Source organism: Pristis pectinata, chromosome 13 (genome assembly GCF_009764475.1).
Source record: "Pristis pectinata isolate sPriPec2 chromosome 13, sPriPec2.1.pri, whole genome shotgun sequence".
Classification (NCBI taxonomy): domain Eukaryota; kingdom Metazoa; phylum Chordata; class Chondrichthyes; order Rhinopristiformes; family Pristidae; genus Pristis; species Pristis pectinata.
In genome coordinates, this window is record NC_067417.1 from 15,858,646 (window position 1) to 15,882,260 (window position 23,615).

At 40.2% G+C, this 23,615-nt stretch overlaps 1 long non-coding RNA gene across 1 annotated transcript in view; it reads left to right on the forward strand.

Annotated features, from left to right (window-relative positions):
• Positions 1-20,031, forward strand: part of LOC127577508 (uncharacterized) — a 75,986-nt gene extending 55,955 nt beyond the window's left edge. The window contains exons 2-3 of the long non-coding RNA XR_007957386.1: positions 19,572-19,716; positions 19,930-20,031. This is a non-coding gene — a long non-coding RNA (uncharacterized LOC127577508). The remainder of the gene's footprint in view (positions 1-19,571; positions 19,717-19,929) is intronic.
• The last annotated feature ends 3,584 nt before the right edge of the window (positions 20,032-23,615 follow it).

Genomic DNA, 23,615 nt, shown 5'->3' on the forward strand with positions numbered 1-23,615 from the left:
ATTGGTGGTATCTTGATATTTCTATTGTAAACAGTCCAAGTCTCAGAAATCTTGATGTGCCCACTGTAAATAGCTCCAGTCTCAGAAACCTTGATGCTCCTACTGTGACTATTCTAAATCTTAGAAGCATATAGGATGGCACGAATCACTGCTGCCTGGTAGACCATGACATTCATGCTGGGTCTGAGATCTTGAACGCAGCCCAGTCTATCACAGAAACCAACCTCCCCTTCATTGACTACATCTACACTTCCCGCTGCCTCGGGAAAGCAACTAATGTAATCAAGGGCCACTCCCACCCCAGTCATTCTCTCTTCTCCCCTCTTCCATCGGACTGAAGATACAAAGGCTTAAGAACACTTACTGCCATGCTCAAGGATAGTTATATGACTCTTGAACTGACCTCTAATATGATAAAGATGAATTCTTGAGCTTTCAATCTGCCTCATCATGGCCCCATGCATTTTATATGTCTACCTGCACTGCACTTTCTCTGTAACTGTAGCAGAATACTCTGCATTCTGTTTTGTTTTCCTTTTGTATTACTCGATGTACTTATGTTTGGAATGATCTGTCTGGATGGCATGCGAACAAAAGCTCTTGACTGTACCTTGGTACATGTGACAATAATAAACCAATTATGAATTACCAATTGATTCTCATAATCCTTTTCCTTAGACAGGCAGGGACTGTGAGGACAATGGTGAATCTCACCAGTATGTCTGCCTTCACTGACAGATGGCTCCTGAGATATATGAAGTGGTCCACATTTTCCAGAGCCTTGTTGTGGACTGTTATTGTCACCCAGTCATTACTAACTTGTTTAATGAAGCACATGAGAGGATGGGCTTTACACTTGACATCTGCAAAACAAAGGTCCTCCACCAACCTGCCCCACTGTATAACAATACCCTACAACAATAAAGAGTAACAACATCATAACTTGGATCGTAGATTCAAACTTGGAATAAATATGGTGATCACTACGTAGTTTTAAAATTTTTGAACTGATATACCATACCTAAAATTTTAACCCTCATCTGACCTCATGGTCAGTGTGTGAAGCCTGTCTGAAAACTCACAGATTAATTAGCTTAAGGATAAACCTCATGTTTGAAAAATGCTTTTGTCAGATATTTGGGCTCAGTATATAGGTTGTCTCAATTATTACAGAATATATCAAATGTTTCTAAAATATGTTCTTCCCTTTGACACCAAGTAGATGTACATTCAGACAATTAGAGGATGACTATTTAGACGGGACTCTCTATCTTTGATGGAAAATAGGAATATTTCCAGGATTTTTGCCCATTAATTGGCTGTTGAAACATCACTTTCTTAAGCATGTGAAAATTATGCATTCTTAAGGTTTTTTAGTGGATCATAAACCACGAAGGAGAAACAGGCACTCCTCCCATTTATGATTAACAAAGAAATTTGGGATCACTATTTTCTACAAATATTTATAGTCATAAGCTAAATCCTCAGAGATAGAACTCTGTCTGTGTCCTTGAACCTTTTGCAATCCATATTCTGTTTTATAAGAAGAGTGAAGCCCTGAAGAGGGTTGTCCTTTATTGTCTAAGTTCTACTTTACTTAATTCCTTCCTTCAAGTTTCCACTCCTTTGCAGCTGATTCATGTGGTATGGTTCCATATCTGGTGGCTGCTTTCCAAAGTCCTTCCTCTGGGTTGCCAGAGTTCAACTGTGTGCCTTAACTGCTAGGGTGGAGTCCACACAGCTGAGACTGATTCTTTCCTCACCCACATATGCACATGTTCTGACGGCAGTTAATAAATTGCAATCAGGAGAAGGGAAAACTTGGATCTTTTCCCACTTCCCTACCCAAGAGTCCTGACACCAGTTTACAGCACTTGGCTGATGGATCCAATCTACACCTCAGTTCACACTCGTTTCCACTCAATAATAAAACATTAACAAGAGGGAAATAAAGTTTCACAACATTAAGGCATCCAAGCAGATTTATATCAAATGAGGAATTATTGAATTGTCATCACTGTTGTAATGTTGGAAATGCTGCAGCCACAATGAGACAGCAGAAAAGCAATAATGCCCAGTTTTTTTTAAGTGATGTTGGTTGAGAGATAAATGTTAGCCAGTACAAAAGGAGAATCCTCTAGTCTATTGTAAAACAGCCCTGTGGGACCTTTTATATCCTTCCAAGAGGGCAGATGTCCCATCCAAAAGACATCAGGTAAATTGCAATAACAATTTATATCTTCAATGTGTTAGTGTTTCAAAGAAAGGTTACTCCACATCAAACAATATTTAAGAAAATGATTATGTAGAATATCATATTTTCTTGTCCTCATTAGCTTTTGGAAAATGTAACTTTTTTTTGTCTGGCATGGTTGTATTTATTCAAAGCTCCAATTCATATCCTTACATTTCTGAAGCTGAACTTCCCCCAGTGACTTTGTAATTTATCACAGCTGCCTTTCTCTTCACCAAAAAAACATCAATTATTCCACATTTTAAGTGGCCAGCAGCAAGCATTCCACATTCTAAAGGCTAACGGTCCTCATTTCAGTTTGCACTCTGAATTGCCTTTGTGTACCCAGGATAAACAGCTAATGATAACGTTCAATCTTATTTAGGGATGCAGGTCAGAAATTTAGTTAACAGGTCTTTGAAGTGATAAAGTCATTATGCGGACAAAATTACCATTTCATCCAATTATTCTTGTCCAACACATACCGCAAAATGTGCTTTTAAGATATAATTTCAGTGCTAGTAAAGATTCCCCTTACTAGGGGTGCTCTTTAGTTGATGATTGTAACACTTTTAGAAAGCATGATAATTGAATGATGGCTGGGAATTTATTCATGAGGTATTTGAAGTGTTCAGAATCTCATTGAGAAGGGATCCCTCCAGAAGGAAGATGCAATTCAGTCTAGATACAACTGCTTCTACGTATTTCCCAGTGAGTCACAGTGCATATGAATAAGAATGATTGCTATGAGTAGGTGAAAATTTTTATTAATTATTGGGACTATAACATATCTGTTATAAATAAGGGAAGTCAACAATCATTGATACCATGTGACTAGCTGCCCCCTGTATGTTGCAACAATGTATAGTGTAGAAGAGGGTTGAAACAATGTGCCTGTGCGGAAGCAAACCACAGCATGGATGCTGTCCCTCACTGTAAACATTTCTTTCATTTAATGCAGTCCCCACACGAATAATTTAAGTCACTATTTTTCAGTATCTTTGAAAGAGATAGTGAAGCAGAAGCAGGAGCATGAACCAGTAAGAGGATATATGGGTGTTAGAAAACTGTGGTATTGGTGCTGGTATAAGGTGGGTAATAGCAAATTCCCCAATGAGTTTTCGAGCCAGAGAGATGTACAAGAATGAAATGGGCCCTTTGGTCCACCGCGTCCATGCTGACTATAATGTCTATCTATGCTAATCCCATTTGCCTGCATTAGGTCCATATCCCTCTACTCCTTTTCTATCCAAGTACCTGTCCAGGTGCCTTTTGCACATTGTAATTGTATCTGAGTCAACCACTTCCTCTGGCAGCTCATTCCATATGAATATCACACTCGGTGTGAAGAATTTGCCGTTCAGATCTCCTTTAAATATCTCCCCTTAAACCTATGACCTCTAGGAAAAAGATTCTATCTCCTCTGTCTATGCCCTTCATAATTTTATAAACCACTATGAGGTCAGCCTCCTTTGTTCCAATGAGATAAACCCAGCCGATGCAATCTCTCTCTAAAAGTAAAGTCCTCCATTCCAGGCAACATCCTAGTGAATCTCTTCTGCACTCTTCTTAATGCTACCATATCCTTTCTGTCGTGTGGCAAACAGAACACTCCAAGTGCTGACCAATGTTTTGTACAGATACAATATGACATCCCAACTCTTATGCCTCAGCCAATAAAGGCAAGCATACCAAACATCTTCTTCACTACCTTATCCATCTGTGTCACCATTTTCGGGGAGCTATGAATTTGCACCCAAGATCTCCCTGTACATCAACACTCCAAAGAACCCTGCTACTTACTGTATATGTTCTGTTAGAATTTGATTCCCAAAATGCATAACTTCACACTTGTTTGGATTAAGTTCCATCTGTCACTGCTCTGTCCAACTTTCTAACAGATCTATGTCCTTCTGTATCTTTGCACAACCTTCTTTGCTATTTATTACTCCACCAATCTTTGTGATGTCATCAAATTTACTAATCCACTTACATTGTCATCCAAGTCATTTATATATATGACAAACAATAAAGGTCCCAGCCCCATCCCTGCAGTACACCACTGGTTACAGACTTCCAGTCAGACAAACACCCATCGACCACTAGCCTCTGCCTCCTATTACCAAGCCAATTTTGGATCCATTTTGCCAATACATCTTGGATCCCATGTGTCCTAACCTTCTTGACCAGCCTACCATGTTGGACCTTGACAAAAGCCTTGCTGAAGTCCATGTAAATCATGTCTACTGCCTTCATCAACTTTCTTAGTTACCTCCTCAAAAGACTCAATCAGATTTTTGAGGCAGGATTTCCGTGAGAAAATCCATGTTGACTCCTCTTAATCAGTCCCTACTGTTCCAAGTGAACATAAATCCCGTCCCTTTGAATTGTTTCCAATAATTTCTCTACTATTGACGTAAGGCTCACCAGCCTGTAGTTTCCTGGCTTATCCCTTCTGCCCTTTTTGAATAAGGGAACAACATTAGCTATCCTCCAGTCTTCTGGTGCTTCACCTGTGGCTTACAAAGATGCAAAAATCACCATTACAGCCCCTCAATCTCCTCTCTTGTTCCCCCTAGCATCCTGGGAGATATCCCATTAATAAAGGTCCCAGCCCCATCCCTGCAGTACACCACTAGTCAGACAAAACACCCCTCGACCACTCGCCTCTGCCTCTATTACCAAGCCAATTTTCGATCCATTTTGCCATTTTATCAGCTCCCAGGAACTTATTCCTCCTTAATGTATACCAATATCTCTAACACTCCTTCTTGAAACAGACGAGTGTCAGTGTATCTCTCCCTTAACTTGTCAGCCTCCAAGTCCTTCTCCCTGGTGAATACCTATGAGAAGTATTAATTTAAGATCTTGCTCATATCCCTTAGCTCCACACATGGATTACCTTTCTGGTGCCTGAGGGGACCTATTCCTTCCCTAGCTACTTTCTCACTTCTAATATACTTAAAAAAAACTTTTAGGATTCCCCTTAATTTTACTTGCCAAGGCCTTTTCTTGGCCTCTTTTTGCCCTCTCAATTTCTTTCTTAGATTTTCTCCTATATCCCCTGTAAACCTCAAAGGACTCACTTGATACCAAATTCCTATACCTGACAATTGTAATACATTATAATATTCTGGGAGTCTCCTGCACTGAGACTCATCTCTTCCAGTAATATAATCCCCTCATACTGATCATGACGCTGGTTGGGGCAGCACAATACTGGCCAACCTTAATCTGGTTAACTACATGAGGAAGTCTGTTTGGTGTCTTATAGCTCATTGGTTTGATTTAAATGTAGTTGGGGCCATTAACGACTGGTAGTCTCTTCCGCTGATGACCTAGCCAGCTGGTTCTATCAGTTCAAAAGTTAAAAGTGTCCTTTAAGAATCCAAATGCATCTGGGAAAATCTTTCATCAGGTGGACAAATAATTTAAATGCATTTTTGATTTCCATTAAACTTTAGATATTTGTGTCATGGTAGAAGTTTCTGTGAGAATACCAAATTGATCTTTGTGCTCCAAAGAAATTAGAAAGTGAATTTAAGTTAAAAAAAAGATGTAAACAAAGGTGGGGAACACAGCAAGCTACTGACTACTGGGAGCATATTGTAAAGTACTTCCTTTTTCATATGGCTGATACAGTCAGTACGTTTAGTTGGCTGAGCTAGTTTAGTGCATCTGGGTCAACAAACAGTCTGCTGGAGGAACCTAGCAGGTCAAGCAGTATCTGTGGGAGGAAAGGAACTGTCGATGTTTTGGGTTGAAACCCTGCATCAGTGCATCAGGGTATTGGAGTATATTGGTGTATGTGCTTCATATTCCTGTATTAGGAACAGAGTTGTTATATCATTCATGAATCTCTTATGGGTGACCACAGTCACAGTCTGGTAAGTTTTTACATTCCAATTGTGCATCAAGTGCTCTCTCATGGTTTGTGCTTATATTGTTTACATCCCATGAATGTTGTGCAAGATTAAAGTCCCATTTTGGTTCTATCATAAGCTGGGTGTCCGAAAATTATGTTTTCTTAGCTGGTTAAGATTCCCCGCTCTTCCATTCATACAGTTAGTGAAAAGGCAACCAAAAAAGAAAATTGTAGACACATAGACGTTGCTATTACAACAGATGATTATAGCTTTTCAGAGAGTTGAACAAGTTGGGGCAAATTTATGTAGTAAGAAAAGAAAGACATTTCTGCAGTGCATGCAAGAATGCTTTCTCTGTCAAAGTGTTTTGGCTTTGATGAGGAATGGAGTACTGGATGATCTGGTTCAGACAATTAGGTAGCCAAAAAGTAGGAGACTATTTGACAACCAATAACCAGGGTATAATTAAAATCAGTGTAAAAATATTAAAAACAAAACAAGAAAAATTGAGGATAAAACAAATTACAGCTTGATAAAATGGCAATAGATCACATAATGATGATATATTTTTAAATAGGACTGGAAAGTAAACAAAAGTAAACAACCTGTATATCAATTAGGAATAAAAGGAATTATTAGAGACAGAACTGTTATGGATGAGTATAGTTAAGGTTTGGAACTGAAGTATTTAATGTTTACACAGTAAATAACTTAAAAAAATGGAACCATGACAATCTACAAGGAACTTATGGAATGATAAAGAAAGAGAGAGATTAAAAAAGGTGAAATCAAAAACAGAAAATGTAGGAAATACTCAGCAGGTTAGGCAGCATCCGCAGAGAGTGAAGCAGGATTAATGTTTCATCAGAACTGACAAACGCTCTCAAGTCAAGTCAAGTTGAGTTTATTGTCATGTGCACTAATATGGTGAGGTACAGGTACAATGTAAAACCTGCTTGCAGGAGCATCACGGGCACGTTAAGTTCAGACAATACACAAAACCTAAATTATCCATAAATTATACAAGATAGTGAAGAGAAAAAAAGGAGGTGCAAGACAAGACATTAGCGCAAAAAAGACACAATCCGAGACAAGTTCACGGTAATGCAGGAGGTAATTTGTAGTTTTCCGTTGCTGAGGTAGGATTAGGGTGTGCAGGTCGGTTCAAGAACCTGATGGTTATAGCTACTAAGTATTTCCAGCATTTCCCATTTCTATTTTAGAATTCCAGCATCTGCAGTATTTTGCATTTGGACAGGATAACGAAGGAGGCGGTCAATGTTTCTGGTCAGGACCCTTCTTCAGACCCGAAACATTGACCACCTGCTTTTCTCCACAGATGCTGCCTGGCCCATTGTGTTTTTCATCTAGATTCCAGCATCTGCAGTCCTTTATTTCTCTAGGATAACAAAGGAGTAGGCATGAAAATCAGTAAGAAACCCAGGGGAACTAAAATAAAAGGAACAGGAAAGCAGGTGAATATAAAAAAGGTGTAACATTCATTAAGTCTGGAAAACATTTATCCCTGAGTCCAGCCACTGAAGAGAAAAACAAATCACTTGATCATGCATCTCATTCTTGTTTGTGAGACCATTCTGTGCACAAACTGTGTTTCAGCAATGATCTCATTCAAAATAATTAGCTATAAAATAGTCTGGGATGATCTGAGAATTTCAAAATTGTTTAATTAATGTAGTCTTTTTCCTTCTTTATTTTGAAGCATAGAATACATGGAAAATTGAGTTCATACAACATGATTGTTCACAACCTTAAATCAATATATATATTTGGGCTCTCCTCTCATGGATTGATTATAAAAACCATGGAACTGAGAACATTTTCTTGGAAGGTAGACTGTTGGTATAAAGGGAAGCATTGAAGATCAGAAGTTTTTTTTTAATTAGGGCTGTAAAAGTTCATTGAGAGTCTGATAATTGGGTACAGAATTGGCTTGGTGGAAGGAATCAGAAGGTGGAGGAGGAGGATTGCTTTTCAGATTGGAGGCCTGTGACCAGTGGTGTGCCACAGGGATTGGTACTGGGTCCTCTGTTGTTTGTGATCTATATTAACAAGTTGGATGAGGCTGTAGTTGCCATGGTTAGTAAGTTTGTGGATGACACCAAACTTGGTGGTTTAGTGGACAGTGAAGAAGATTATCTGAGATTACAATGGGATTTAGATCTACCAGGGAAGTGCATCAAAGAGTGGAGTTTAACACAAGAAGTGTAAGGTTTTGCACTTTGGTAAGATAAACCAGGACAGAGCAGTAAATGGTAGGGGCCCAGAGAGTGTTGTGGAACAGAGAGACCTAGGAGTACAGGTACATAGTTCCCTGAAGGTGGTGACATAAGGTGGTGAAGAAGGCATTTGGCATAGCTTGCCTTCATCGGTCAGGATATTGAGTACAGGAGTTGGGATGTCATGTTATAGCTGTACAAGACATTGGTGAGGCCGCACTTACGGTATTGTGTGTTGTTCTGGTTACCCAGCTATAAGAAGGATGTTATTAAGCTGGAAAGGATGCAGAAAAGAGGATGTTACCGGGACTGTAGTGCTTGAGTTATAAGGAGAGGCTGGATAGGCTGGGACTTTTTCACTAGAGTGTAGAAGGCTGAGGGGTGACCTTATAGAGGTATATAAAATCATGAGGGGCATAGATAATGTGAATTGTCACAGTCTTCTTCCCAGGGTAGGGGAGTCCAAAACTAGAGGACTAGGTGGGAGGGGAAAGATTTAAAAGGACCTGAGGGGCAATTTTTTACAGAGAGGGTGACGGGTAGTATGAGCTGCCAGTAGAAGCTGTAGAGGTAGGTACAATTACAACGTTTAAAAGACATTTGAACAGGTAAGTGGATAGGAAAGGTTCAGAGTGATATCGGTCAAGCACAGGCAAATAGAACTAGTTCAGGTAGACAACTTGGTCGGCATGGATGAGTTGGGCTGAAGGGCCTGTTTCTGTGCTGGATTCTATGACTCTAAGACTCTTTGATTTTGTGAAGTGTTATTTTTGGGCAAATCATGATGTAAAGTAATAGATATTAATAAGAGGAAGCAACTAAAAATATAGGGGACGTTAGAAAAGGAAGGGATAATTTTAGTTTGGGCCACTTTCTGGTTGACACTAACTCAAGAGATTGAAGCCTATTCTAAAGATACGTCTAGGAGGGGGTTTGGAGAAGGCTGATTATAAACAAGTTCCTTCAGATTTACATTTCAGCATCCCGAGACAAAATATGAAATAAGTTAGAAATAATAGACTCTGCCTCATGATTCTTGTTTTGGTTCCAGAAGAGACAAGACAAGACCACAAGAAAATAGGAGCAGGAGTAGGCACTAGGCCTCTCAAGCCTGCCTGGTCCTTCAATCATAGCTGATCTCTGCAGACTTCAACTCTTCTATGCCAAGTCCCCATAAATTGGTAAATTGGTTTATTATTGTCACATGTACTGAGGAACAGTGAGAAACTTTATTTTGCATGCCATCTATACAGATGATTTCATCACATTATTACATTAAGCTAGCAATAAAAGCAATAACAGAATGAAGAATATAGTGCTATAGTTACAGTGAAAGAGCAGTGCAGGCAGACAATAAGGTGCTAGGCCACGATGAGGTAGATTGTGAGGTTAAGAGTCCATCTTGTCCATTCAGTTAGTCTTATGACAACAGGATAGAAGCTGTCCTTGAGCCTGGTGTTACGTGCTTTCAGTCTTTTGTATCTTCTGCTTCAAGTTCTTGATCTTCCAAATATTTATCTCCCTCCACCTTAAATTTATCTACTGATCCGGCCTCACCAACCCTGGGGGGTAAAACTTTTCAGAGATTCACTACCATAGATGGGTTGCTAGATGTTTTTTAAATTTGTTGATGTCTACTGAATGGAGCAGGATTGATCCCTCTTTCATCAATTGATTACACTTGGGTCCATTAAGTGGCAATAGACCACCTAGTTACAGGTTGTAATGACTGACTCAGGTATCCGACTGAGTGTCCTTCACCAGAATGTGATTGTTGAATGCTTTTGTGTCTGCTTCGTACTGTAGGGAAAGGCATGGTGCCATCAAATTTCCAGGCCAATGGCTCTTGTGGAAAGAATCTTTCACGGAACAGAACTAACTGACAGTTAAAATCGGTCATGGCCTTAGGGAGACTTTGGAAGGGCCAGATCTTTGTGCACGCTTGCACAGATGTACCATTTAGATTACTTGCTGACAATCACATCTGAATACTCAGCAGATGAGTGGAATACCAAAACTCATTTCAAATCTGCTCCGCAGATGGTTTCCATCACCTAATGGCACAAGCATCATACTCCTGAAAGAATTTGACAGTCAAAGTCAGTAATGGAAAGCAGCAATAAATAAAAACCCATAGAGGTCAAGTTTACTTTTACTTGTTACTTTTAGTGAAAAAGTAGAAACAGCTAAATATGCAGTAAACATGTAAGTAGACTGCTTGGCAATGTGCAGCTATGACCTAAGATTCCTTCCAAAATCTGGTAAATTATCGAGTGTTTTTGTTTTTTCAAGCCTAATAAAAAACATTAATGATGTAGGAATCTGTAAAAGCACAATCTAACAAAACTATTTTACTCTGTATCATTCCTGTAGGTGGTGAATTTAATGGGGAAAGGTCATGAAAGATTACTACAATTGAAACAAAACTGTTTTGTACCTGTGCGTATACTGTAGGTATTGGGATCACTGCAGGCATGTCAGTGCTGTTATATCATTGCAGGCATATCACCATGGGTATATTACAATAAGTGTGTGACTTGCAGTGATGTTGTTCAAAAGAAGTCAATTTTGAGAGTGGCATTACAGTCAAGAATGGTTCAGAGGGACCATGTAGGGTGCAGGGGTAGGTGGATGAAGGAATATGTGAAGGTAGAAAAACAGGAAAATAAGGCAGGGGTACAGATGGGGGAAAGGCATGAAATGCAGATGGGGGAAGAGGATCCATCTCAGCAAAGGTCAGTGTTTTGATGCTCAGAGGAGCAAGTCGACGTATTGCTCATGTGGGGCACAGAGCAAATTCAGTAATGGGTTAGCAATACTGACAAAGGAGGGTTTTGAGTGCTGGGCAATCCAGAAACACAGAATGGAGCTGTTGTACAAACACAGATACCGATCACTGGTCATTTGAGATGGTGGATGACTAAGATATGACCTAGACTATGATATTGCGCAGTGAAAAGAGAGGATCTGACTTGGGCAAGATTTCTTTCTGGAAATTATATTTGTCGCTCCTTGGGTGTCCAATCTCAAACCAAAATGCTTCCAACATGGGCAAATTTAACCATTGTGTTCTGAAACATTACATACAGGAGCAATGATGAATTGCCCCTAATGGTTTTGCCCATTGTGGTTCTCCATGACTGGTGCCAACATTGCCTGTGCCATACTTGTTTGCAGCCAGCAGTCTTTACATAGAACAGAACAGCACAGGAACAGGCCCTTCGGCCCACGACCTGTGCTGAACAAATTAAGCTAGTAATTAAATGCTGAGCTAAACTAATCCCTTCTGCCTGCACAATATCCATATCCCTCCATTCTCTGCATATCCATGTGCCTATCTAATCGCCTTATCGTATCTGCCTCCACCCTCGGCAGTGTATTCCAGGCATCCTCCACTCTCAGTGTAAAAATAACTTGCCCCACACATCTCCTTTGAACTTTTCCCCTCTCACCTTAAATGCATTCCCTCTAGTATTAGACATTTTGAGAAAAAGATACCGGCTGTCTACCCTATCTCTGCCTCTTATAATTTAATAAACTCCTATCAGGCCTCCCCTCAGCCTTTGCCGCTCCAAAGAAAACAACCAAAGTTTGTCCAACCTCTCCTTATAGCACATGCTTGCTAATCCAGGCAGCATCCTGGCAAACCTCTTCTGCACCCTCTCCAAAGCCTCTGCATTTTTCCTATAATGAGGTGACCGGAATTGAATGCAATACTCCAGATGTGGCCTAACCAAAGTTACTTTGGTTACTTTGAGGAAGGAAATGTGTACCAACTCGCTAGATGGCCATACATAATTGAATATAATTAGAGAGCACAAATTATTAAAGAATATAATCCATAAACTGGACTTTTAGATTCCATATTGTTAAACTATCTTGGTTGAGTGTGATGAGTCTTAGATCAGGCACTTGGTTACTTTGATGCTGGGATTAAACACGCTGGACCTATTAATGAAAGGACAATATGAAGAATATACCTTCCTTTCTGCCATTTTACCCAGGTCAATAAACAACAGTTACAGACTTTGGCTCAGACATTACAATCCTGTAATACCTGTGTGTAAAAACATAAATGAATTGTTTCATATAGATGGTTAAAATGTTATGTGATTGGAAAATAGGCCCTGTAATTTGAGACTCATAAACATCAAATATCAGTTATATCGAGCAATGCAAAGTGCATATTGTCATCAACAACAGAAAGTTAACATCTTTCTCAATGTCCAATGTAGATAAATTGCCAGTGGTGAATTAGTTTTGAATAGGCTTCTCAAATTGATGCCGTTTTATGTGAAGACATGGTTGTTTATTATTATTTATTACCATTCATTGAACGCTAATACCATTTATTCATATTTTTGTCTTACAAATGAATTAATAAACTTTTGAAAATGCCTCAGAATTTTCCCTGTTAAAATGTCGCCATTTCAATTATGATCACTGAAGCAGAGGTTCAATGAATGAAGACCAATAAAAATGTAAAATTAATAATAAAAACTTGGACATTTATTGGCTTCCAATGCTGTTCTTTCTTAATCAACTACATAGCACAGATTAGTTTTGGAGGATTTTAGAACTGCCATTCATTTTGCAAAAAAAAATTATTGCTCCGGTTTCAATTTAGATGATCCAAATATTGAAGCATTTAGTCATTTCCATAACTAAAACTGTACATTTACTTAACTTCAGAAGAGGGTAACTTTCTTCTTCTTCTAAGCCAGTTGTTTAGCATTGAGGATGATTTGCTTCTATTCCATTTCTGAGGAGGGCAAGGTGCTGACGTGTGAATTTTTTTAAGGTGGGATGGTCCTTATACATATGATAGCACACGGTCTCGTGGTCTTCACAGAATGAGTTAATCAGAGTATGTGCATTTGCGTTTATGTGCGCGTGTGAGTGTGCACGTGTGGGGTTTGTGTGTGTGACCACACATATGTGCGAGTGCAAAGTCTGTGTTAACTTTCACTCTTAGGTTCACATGCTACTTGGAGTCATAGAGTCACACAGCACAGAAAAGGCCCTTCGGCCCAGCATGTCAATGCTGAGCATCAAGTGGCTATCTTTCCTAATTCCATTTTACTAGCAGTTGGTTCCTAGACTTCTACGTGCTGGCGATTCAAGCGCTTGTTGGGTTACTTCTTAAATGTCATGAGGGTACCTGCCTCCACCACCTATTCAAGCAGTGCGTTCCAGATCCCAATCACCTCCAGGGTGAAAAGCTCTTCCACAGATCTCCTCTGAACCTATTACCCTTTATCCTAAACCTATGCCTGGTTTCAGATGCCTCTGCAATGGGCGAATGATTCCTAATACCTTCACTTTCAGTGCCCCTCACAACTTTGCATACCTGTACTTGCTTTCTTCAATACTGACAATGAGATATAACTAAGAGTGGCCTGGATAAACAAACAGATTATCTCGTAAGGAGAGGAAGTGGGAAGAGGAACGAGTCATGAGCCTACTTATACCTCAAAGCAGCTGACTGATGAGTATAGATAATATATAAGATTGCTGATGACAGGAAGATGAAGTTATCCTTCCATCAGAGGGATATCAGTAGGTTAAGTATCCAGGCAAACTTGTGGCAAATGAATTTCAATATAGAAAATAGTCAAGTCTAGTCAAGTCAAATTTATTGTCAAATGCACAAGTACATGTATGCACAGGTACAATGAAAAACTTACTGGCAGCAGCATCACAGGCACATAGAATATTAAATAATCTATCGACCTTTGAAGGTGAGACAAAGTACATTGTAAAAGCTAGAAGCTGTGGAAGTCCAGGTACACAGATAATGACAACTTCATGGCCAAGTACAGAAAGTAATCGAAAGTCTAATGGAGTTGCAGGCTTTTCTATGCTGAAAATTGGAGTGCAAGGGGTAGAAATTACACTTCAGCCAAACAGAACGACAATGTCTGACTGAGCAATTCTAATACAACAGAAAAATCTTTTTAGGGGAAATGTTAGGATAGCTGTGATAGTCTTTGCAGGAGGCAGAGATTTGTTTCTTGCCAAAGCAGCTGTAAATAATTTTTAAAAATAACTTAAAAAATATAAAATAATAATTAATAAAACTTCTGTATTTTGTATTTAGACTTGGAAAGGGAATCTGGTTGTAGTGCAGGGCTTCCGAAAGTGCAGGCTTTCAATGAGGGAATTCATATCCAGATAAATACTTCCTGGAAATGTCATGGCATGAGTGCCATTCTTTTATCAAATGTCCTTCTCCAGTTTAATACTCAGTTCTGATCTAGTAAACGTGGAACCACATCTTGATACCAGAGAAAAACAGTGCTTGGGTACACAAATTACTTGCACCTGAAAGTCTATCCTTACTAACAATTGACATCAACTTAGAAAAGTGAACACACTTGGTTAATATCATGTTAACAAATTTTTGCCTTGTTTTGGGTGTTGTGCAAACACATTCCTAAAGCCTTTTATCCTCCAGGGTCTCCAAACCTACTGCTGGTCTGACAGGATCATAGAGTGGGATTCCTCTATTATCCTGTCAGCTGGGAACCCCGAAGAGAGGGCTCCATCTTTTGGCTGCACATGGAGTCCAGTGATGGAACAGATTGACAGATGCACCAGTGTATTTTACTCGGCACTTTGTGGACTTATAGAAAGTCCGCGAGTGTCCAGGTCTCATGTTGGGGTGCTTGAATGCCAACAGTTCCCTTCAAAACTGCTGGCAATTTTCGATCATTCTAATTAAAAAGTTTGAATTCTGCTTTATTGGAACTTCAACCAATTTCTGTTTTCTTCAATTTTCTGTAAATGGCGAACACTTTATTATATAATAAGGTCTTTCAGAAATAAATAGAGAATATTTGGTATGTTAGCTTTTGTCTCTTTAAGCACAAACTTTGAAGCTGTTTAACCACAGTTGTGGCAGAACAGCCATTAAACATGAACCACACTGTTGATGCACTGTGAAACTGGGCAAGGAGACAAGTAACTAATAGTTATAGTGTGAACATAAACTAAAGTATGGGGTTAGACTGTTGTTCTTGTTATACACTCATTAGAGTCTCTTAACAGCAGACAGGCAGATCCTAAAAATATATGCATTTTCTTGGGAAGTTCTACAAGGTAAATAAATTATCACATAAGTATCTCTTGATGCAAGTGGAGCATTTCATGGCCTTGTGCTGCTGAATACTAATGGAACTTGTTGAGCCCTTAGCTCTTATAAAAGCTAGCACATCAGTCAGATTCAGAAAAGTGTCGTCAATTAAAGCAACAAGCTATAAAATCTCCTTTGATCATGGAATAACCCAGCTTCCACTGTGACATTTAAAAGGAATGGCTTCACTTGGCTTGGTGCAGATTACATGTGAATGTTGCACTTCTCAATGTATGTAGGGGTTAAAAGTGAGCAATCTGGCCATCGTATTTTATTTACTGCATAGAGATATATCATTCAACCCAAGTTGTCTATGATAGGTTTGTACTCCAGGACAGCCTTGTCCCACCTTACTTTCTCTAACCCATTCAGCATATCTTGCTATTATTAAATTAAATACAACTTCAAGACATCAAGAATGTTGTTGAAGTGTTTCTCTGTCCATCTAGAAACCTCTTACTCTGATGGAGCTTGGAGTAGAGTACTTGTTTTGGGAGTCTGGTGTCAGGGATGTAGATAATGCAACTGGAGCTGGTTAGCTGTGATGCTAGGAGTGTTGGCCTGGAAGAGGACACTGACATTGGTTCACCTATTTTGCCAATGGATTTGGAGGATTTTCAAGTTCAAGTTTATTGTCATACGCATCCATAGCCGGGGTATAAATGCAATGAAAATGAACCTTTTGCAGCAGCAGCACAGTACAATACAAACACGACAAACATTAGTTAACATAAATTAACATGAATTATACACAACTTACATGACAAAATAAACATAACAACATTAGTGCAAGTTGAGAGAGAGAAGAAGAAATATAGTCCACGGTAGTGTTTGGGTTTTTCAGGTCATTCAAAAACCTGATGGCAGTGGAGAAGGAGCTGTTGTGGAACCTTCAGGTGTGGGTCCTCAGGCTCCTGTACCTGCTGCCTCATGGCAGCAAGGAGAAGAGGGTGTGGCCCACATGATGGGGGTCCTTAATGATTTGTCCATGACCACAAAGCATATGGTGAGGTGGGGATCACTATTGTTTGGTAGACCATGAACTTGGTCTCAGGTTTGATGTCTTGGTATTTTTTTCCTCAGATGTGCGGGTACAACACATGGGTGGTGGATTTTCTATTGGCAGCCAAATTTGGGAAAGATTCACACGGTGTCTCTTTTGAGAAGTCTATAAAAGCTAAGTAGTGGTTGATGCTGCTCTCTAAATGTTTCTTAGATTTGTTGCATGGTGGAAATATCGTTCAATGTATCTCCTGATGGATGAAATCTTCAATACAACACTGTGAGAAGAACTGGTGGAGGATTTTGAGGAGGTGGCAATGACTTTTCCGTGGCAACAGCAGGGAGACCACCCCATAATTACCACAGACATTTTCTTTCTTGAAAACTGTCATGATTATGGCATTTCTTATGTCTGCTGGCATGTTCTTGACTTCCCAGATGACGGAGAGGAGGTCATGAATTCACACCTGAAGTACTTCTTTTTTCTGTTTGAGCAGTTCAGCTAAGATTTTGTCTGATCCAGAGGCCTTGGTTTTTTTTTTAACAGTTGGATGACCTTCTGCTGAGCTGCGGTAGGCCCAAGATTGTAGTGGATGGGATGCTGTGGGTTGGAGTCAAAGATATTTGGGACAAAGACAGTGTCTTGGTTAATGAGATCTTCAAAGTGCTCTTTCCAATGGGGGTTGAATGCTTTACTATACTCCCCACTCTTGGCTCCCCGCATTGTGGGTCCTTTGGTATTTGAGCCATGAATTGTTTTGTAAGGGATGAAGAATCCATGCATGTATTGGTTATTGGTGAGTTGCTCTATCTCCTGCCCTCTTTCCACATATTTTCTTTTCTTTAGGTCATGGATTTTTGTTGGATTTTGGCCTTCAGAAGCCTCCAGATCTGAGACAAAGTAACACGGCACCTGAAGAGTTTTGACCCATAATGTCAACCATCTCTCTGCCTCCAAAGATGCTGTTTGAACTCATGAGTTCCTCCAGCAGTTTGCTTTTTATATCCTAGTCACCTTGGGGCACTTCCATTACATACAAACTCTATTCTTGTAGCCATCAATATCACTCATCTAATGTAACTGTGCAGTGAATAGTCCTATTCTTTTGAGTATTAACTCAGATTATTACACAAGCAGGTCTTTTAGATGAATAAATTCAATGGCACCCAAAATGAAGCACAGGGAACATAATGCTAACCAACCAGGGTCACCATTGCTTATCAAGAATTATTAATATTATTCCTTTGATTAAGAAATATTTCTTCTTCTCTTCTTCCACTGCCCTTTGAGGAAGAGAATTCCAGAGATTCACAACCTTCTGAGAGAAAAGAAATCACCTCATCTCAGTCCTAAGTGAATGACCTCTTATTTTTAAACAGTAACCCTTGGTTCTTGATTCTCCCACAAGAGGAATCATCCTCTCCATGCCCACCATGTCGAGACTCCTTCACTCTTTTTAAAATTTTTTGAGAGGGTCCAAAAATGTATTGATGAGGGCAATGCAGTAGGTGTGGTTAACGTGGACTTCAGTAAGGCCTTCGACAAGGCCCCACTTGGGAGACTGGTCCAAAAGGGTAAGGCCCATGGGATCCAGAGCAAGTTAGCAAATTGGATCCAAAATTGACTTGGCAATAGGAGACAGGGTGATGGTAGAGGGTTGTTTTTATGATTGGATGCCTGTGACTAGTGGTGCTCCAGAGGGATCAGTGCTGGGACCCTTGCTGTTTGTAGAATGTGTGAATAATTTTGATGTGGATGTAGGTGACATAGTCAGTAAGTTTGCAATGAGTTGTTGACAGCATAGAGGGTAGTCATAGGCTACAGGGTGACGTTGATGTTGATCTGTTGGTGAAATGGGATGAGAAGTGGCAGGTGGAATTTAATCAAAATAAGTGTGAAGTGATGAATTTTGTGAGTACTAATGACTCTAGGACATATACCATGGAAGGTAAGGTTCTTGGGAGTACTGAGGAACAGAGTGACCTTGGTGTGCAAGTCCAAAGATCCTTGAAGGTGACAGTGCAGGTAGAAGGCATATGGGATGCTGGCCTTCATTAGTCAAGGTATTGAATACAAAAGCTTGGAGGTTATGGTCCAACTTTATAAAGCATTGGTCAGATCTCATGTAGTGCTGGTCACCATACTTTTGAAAAGATGTGGTACTGCTGGAGAGGGTGCAGAGGAAATTCACCAGGATGTTGCCTGGGATGGACTATTTTAGGTATGAGGAGAGATTGGAGAGGCTAGGTCTGTTTTCTGTGGAGTGGAGGAGATTAAGAGGGGACATGACTGAGATTTATAAAAATATGAGGTGTATAGATTGGGTAGACTGCAGGAACCTTTTCCTCTTACCAGAGGTGAATAAAACTGGATGATATAGATGTAGAGTGAAGAGTAAGACATTTAAAAGGGATTTGAGGGGAACTTTCTCACCAGAGAGCGGTGAGTATCTGGAGTGCACTGCCGGAGAGAGTGGTGGAAGATGAGTCGCTACCAACATTTAAGAGGTGTCTAAATGAGTACTTAAATTGCTTAGGCATTGAAGGCTTTGGGCCAAGTACTGAAAAATGGGATGACTACAGATGGGTGCCCACTAGTTGGTGAGGACATGGTGAGCTGAATGGCTTGTTTCTATGCTGTATGATTATGATTTTTTTGAATTCCAATAGTTGTAAGCCTTGCTTATCTAAGATTTCCTCATAAGACAACTCAACCATTCCAGGTATCAGAGAGGAGGCAAACACCATCCTTGTATAGGGCTGTATGCAGAGCTTGGAATTCCTTCTTTCCACCATGGAATTGGGGGGAAACTCCATTTCACATAACCATAGCATGTGATGGCTGATGTTTCAGCTTTTATTGCAGAACATGGGGGAGAGAGTCAGCAGCTTTAAATTCCTGGGTGTTAACATATCAGGTGACCTGTCCTGGGCCCAGCACATAGATGCAGTCACAAGGAAGACATGCCAGCCTCTTTACTGTCTTAAAAGGTTAAGGAGACTCGGCTTGTCATCGAACACTCTAACAAGCCTCGACAGATGTAAAGTTTCGGGCCTGACCTGCTGAATGCTTCCACCATTTTCTGTTTTCGTTTCAGATTTCTAACATTTGCAGATTTTAGTTCTATAGGGGAATGATGTTATCCTCAACTTCCTCCTCTGAAATTCAGCAACCTTCCATCAGCCTTGTGGAACCATAGAGAAAGCACTGTGCACGAGCACTAAGGCTGGTACCAAGGAGATGTGAGTGTGAATGACTAGTTGACGCTTGTATGGTATTTGGCATGCTTTGATTTATAAATTTTGTTTGGATTGTTTACTTTGTCTCAGCTTTCATTTTGGAATTTTAGCCAAGTTGATGCGATTGTTGTCAATAGCAGAGAGAGGGTAAATTTGGAACTGTTGTTAAATGGAGTATTAAGGTAGTGTTTACTGTTTTTATTTATTCATTTGCAGGATCTAGATGTTGCTGGTATCACCAGCATCTGCAATTGTCCCCAAACTGAAGAAGTCATCAATCATATTGTTAAGTCTGGAGTCACATTTAGTCCACACCAGGTAAGGATAACAGATTTCCTCTGTGAGAAAACAATAGCTCCAGTAGTTTCATTGTTAACAAGAGACCAGCTTTCTTAAAATTCCAGACTGATTTACTTGGATTTACATTCCCCAGCTGCCATATTGGGGTTTAATCTCACATCCCCACACGATTGTCCAGTCATTGAATCACTGAAGTACTGTACCCTGGTAGCACAGCCAGCTGTGTTTGTCATGGACTGTCTAACCAGGAAGTGCCTGTTTCACTTGTATGCTCACTTCCTCTTCTTACTACACCCACTCGTCTCTCTCACTGTCTGGTGGGTGATGTGCCACATAATGGCGGTTGGTACAGCATTTAGCAAATCACCATAAATCCTAAGACCTATCCTACTGAGTACTGTGAGGATCTTCCAGAGAGGCCTATGCAATGGAATAACAAACTAGTAGGTTACTTTATCATATTTTGTATGGCAGCATGGCATTTGCTGTATGTTTCTTGTTGCATGCTTGGAGTGCACACAGAGTGTCAAGAGGGAACATGATTGTCATTGTCACCAGAAGCCACCATTTGGCGGGTCATAGAAACATAGAAAAACTACAGCACAATTCAGGCCCTTCAGCCCACAAAGCTGTGCCGAACATATCCCTACTCTAGAAATTACTAGGCTTACCCATATCCCTCTATTTTATTCAGCTCCATGTACCTATCTAACAGTCTCTTGAAAGACCCTATCGTATCCGCCTCCACCACCGTTTCTGGCAGCCCATTCCACGCACTCACCACTCTCTGAGTAAAAAAACTTACCCCTGACATCTCCTCTATATCTACTCCCCAGCACCTTAAACCTATGCCCTCTCGTGGCCACCATTTCAGCCCTGGGGAAAAGCCTCTATCTACCCGATCAATACCTCTCATCATCTTATACACCCCTATCAGGTCCCCCCTAATCCTCCGTCTCTCCAAGGAGAAAAGGCCGAGTTCCCTCAGCCTGCTTTCATAAGGCATGCTCCTCATTCCAGGCAGCATCCTTGTAAATCTCCTCTGTACCCTCTCTATGGCTTCCACATCTTTCCTGTAGTGAGGCGACCAGAAATGAGCACAATACTCCAAGTGGGGTCTGACCAGGGACCTATATAGCTGCAACAATACCTCTCAGCTCCTAAATTCAATTCCCTGATTGATGAAGGACAATACACCATATGCCTTCTTAACCACAGAGTCAACCTGCGCAGCCGCTTTGAGCGTCCTATGGACTCGGACCCCAAGATCCCTCTGATCCTCCACACTGCTAAGAGTCAAGGTGGGTGAAATGGAGACAGCACAATGGACTGCTGCAAAAACAGGGCCTGTTTCTGCGCTGCATGACTCTATGACTCTGTGAATAAAGGAAATATGACTGATGCCAGGTTTGATGTCCTGCTGAATACCGGTTGGTCATTTAGGAAGTGGAGCCCCTTTCACTTGAGGCAAATCTCTGAGTTGACTTGAAGCACCTTCAGGTTGATGTGTCATACTCACAGTCAAGTCCTCACTCAGCCTACTGCTCTCTGTAAGATAGATGAAATATACTTAGCGCTGATGGAATCCCAGTCTGTCAGTGACTTGCTATGTAACTGCAGAGCGCAAACTGGGAGTTGTTTCAGGTTTTGCCATGTCAGCCTCAAAGGACCAGCACCATAAAAATTAATATCCATGTTGGCTTAGGTAGCCCCTGGCAAACTAATCCTTGCTCTCAACAAGAAATCATTTCCACCCAGGGTATTTAGGGACTGACCCTCCTCCCTAAACTTCAACATGCTTTGTGCCTTGAGTGAGGTTCCATATTGAGGTTTAGTGGAAGGCTTGATCTCTGAACAATATGGGTGGAGATGTAACTTGGCGAGAACTTTCTCCTCCTGGTGGATTATTTTGCTCTACATGCCCTCTGTCCATTCCCCCGTCATGTTGCAAAGTTAATTGCTACAAATACACCCATGTTGGGGAGCAACTAGTTTGCAGAAGTCAAGACAGAGTGTTTCAGAATTTACCACAACACTTCCTGTAGACTGTAGTAGTTTCAGAAACCCCATACGCGCATAATTGTTGCAACAAACCGTAGAAATCAGTCAGCAGCTGATCTACATTTAATCACTGATTCCTGTAAATGGTGCTGGTTAGGGGCCAGTGAAGTAGGGAGTCCTTTTAGCTGCTGAACATTTGTCCAGCTGTGCACAATCAAGAGAGAATGTGAGCTAGAGCAACAACTTAGCAGCAGTGAGATCAAATCAGCTTTGCACACTGAATGACTAAAGCTCTCACACTGATGTTGTCACCAAAATGATGAGTGGCATGACTCACAGTGTAAATGCTCATGCACTTTGTGGCCTGATTGAAATTAATTTTGCACCGATAAAACTCAAAGAACAAATGCTACAGATCTAAATTTTGTAGCCTTTCAGTTCAGGATTAGTAAATAAATATTCTCTTCATTGCTTACCAAAGAGATAAGAATAATGAAATATTGCTTAATACTTTATGAGCCTATCAATGTGACAGGACTGGCAGTAGGGCACATAATTTAGGGGTTAACTGATTGCTCACACACAGCTGGCAGAAAGTTGTTGAAATATAATGGTTGGGTAAATAGAATTACAGCCCCCTGCATATTGTTTTCCTTCAGCAGACAACTGTTTTCCATTTCTTTTCACAATGCTAAAATTATAACTCTTACTTCTCTTTTTACAGATACTGTCTGATCTGCTGAATGTTTCCAGCATCTGAAGAAAGTTACTTGAAGAAAGATTGATTGTCCTGGAATGTAAATAAATATCTGACTGATTTTATCTCTCTATCGCCAGTGTGAAATCAGATTCTGTAAAAATTAGTCATCCAAGTCTCAAAGGCAAAAGCACATTCTTTCCACACACTGAAGTTACACAGACTCTCGCATACAAGGGGGAACATGTTCACTGCATCTGTTCCTCATTCTTGTTTGGAATTAGCGCACACTTCAAGCCTCATCATGAAAAGATTCAGCAGCAAAGTGTTGAAATAGCTTGTTTGGTAATATTTTGAACATTAACCATTTTCTGTCTAACAAACCAATATGAGCTAAGTCCAGAATTACAACAGGTTGATCAGATTCCTTTTGATCAAATGTCCTAATTATAAGATTGAATAACTAGCCAGATACTTAGTTGAAGGCCAAGAACACTTGGCAACTAGTCACAGTAAATAATTCTAACATTATACAGATCGTGGGGATGTCACATGTGACAGATTCTTTACAGTTTTGGATGCTGATGGTTTATGCAGATTTGAAAGGATTTAGATAAAGTGCAGGGAAAATTGCAAAAGAAAGTATGTCGTAATATGTCAAAAGAAGAATGAGAGGGGATGGAAATGAGGTAATTAAAATGCTGAAAGGAATTGATAATGTCAAGATGCCTGATTAACTTAGAATGTGAGATCAGATGCAGAGTACATGAACACAAAATCGATGTCAAGAAAAGGAGGCTTTTGTTTCTTGAGTTATCTAGTTAATCAATATTATGCAGAATATCTTTAAAATGCATCTAGTTAGAAATAATTTAGATACAAGAAAGTTCACTGAAATAATTGT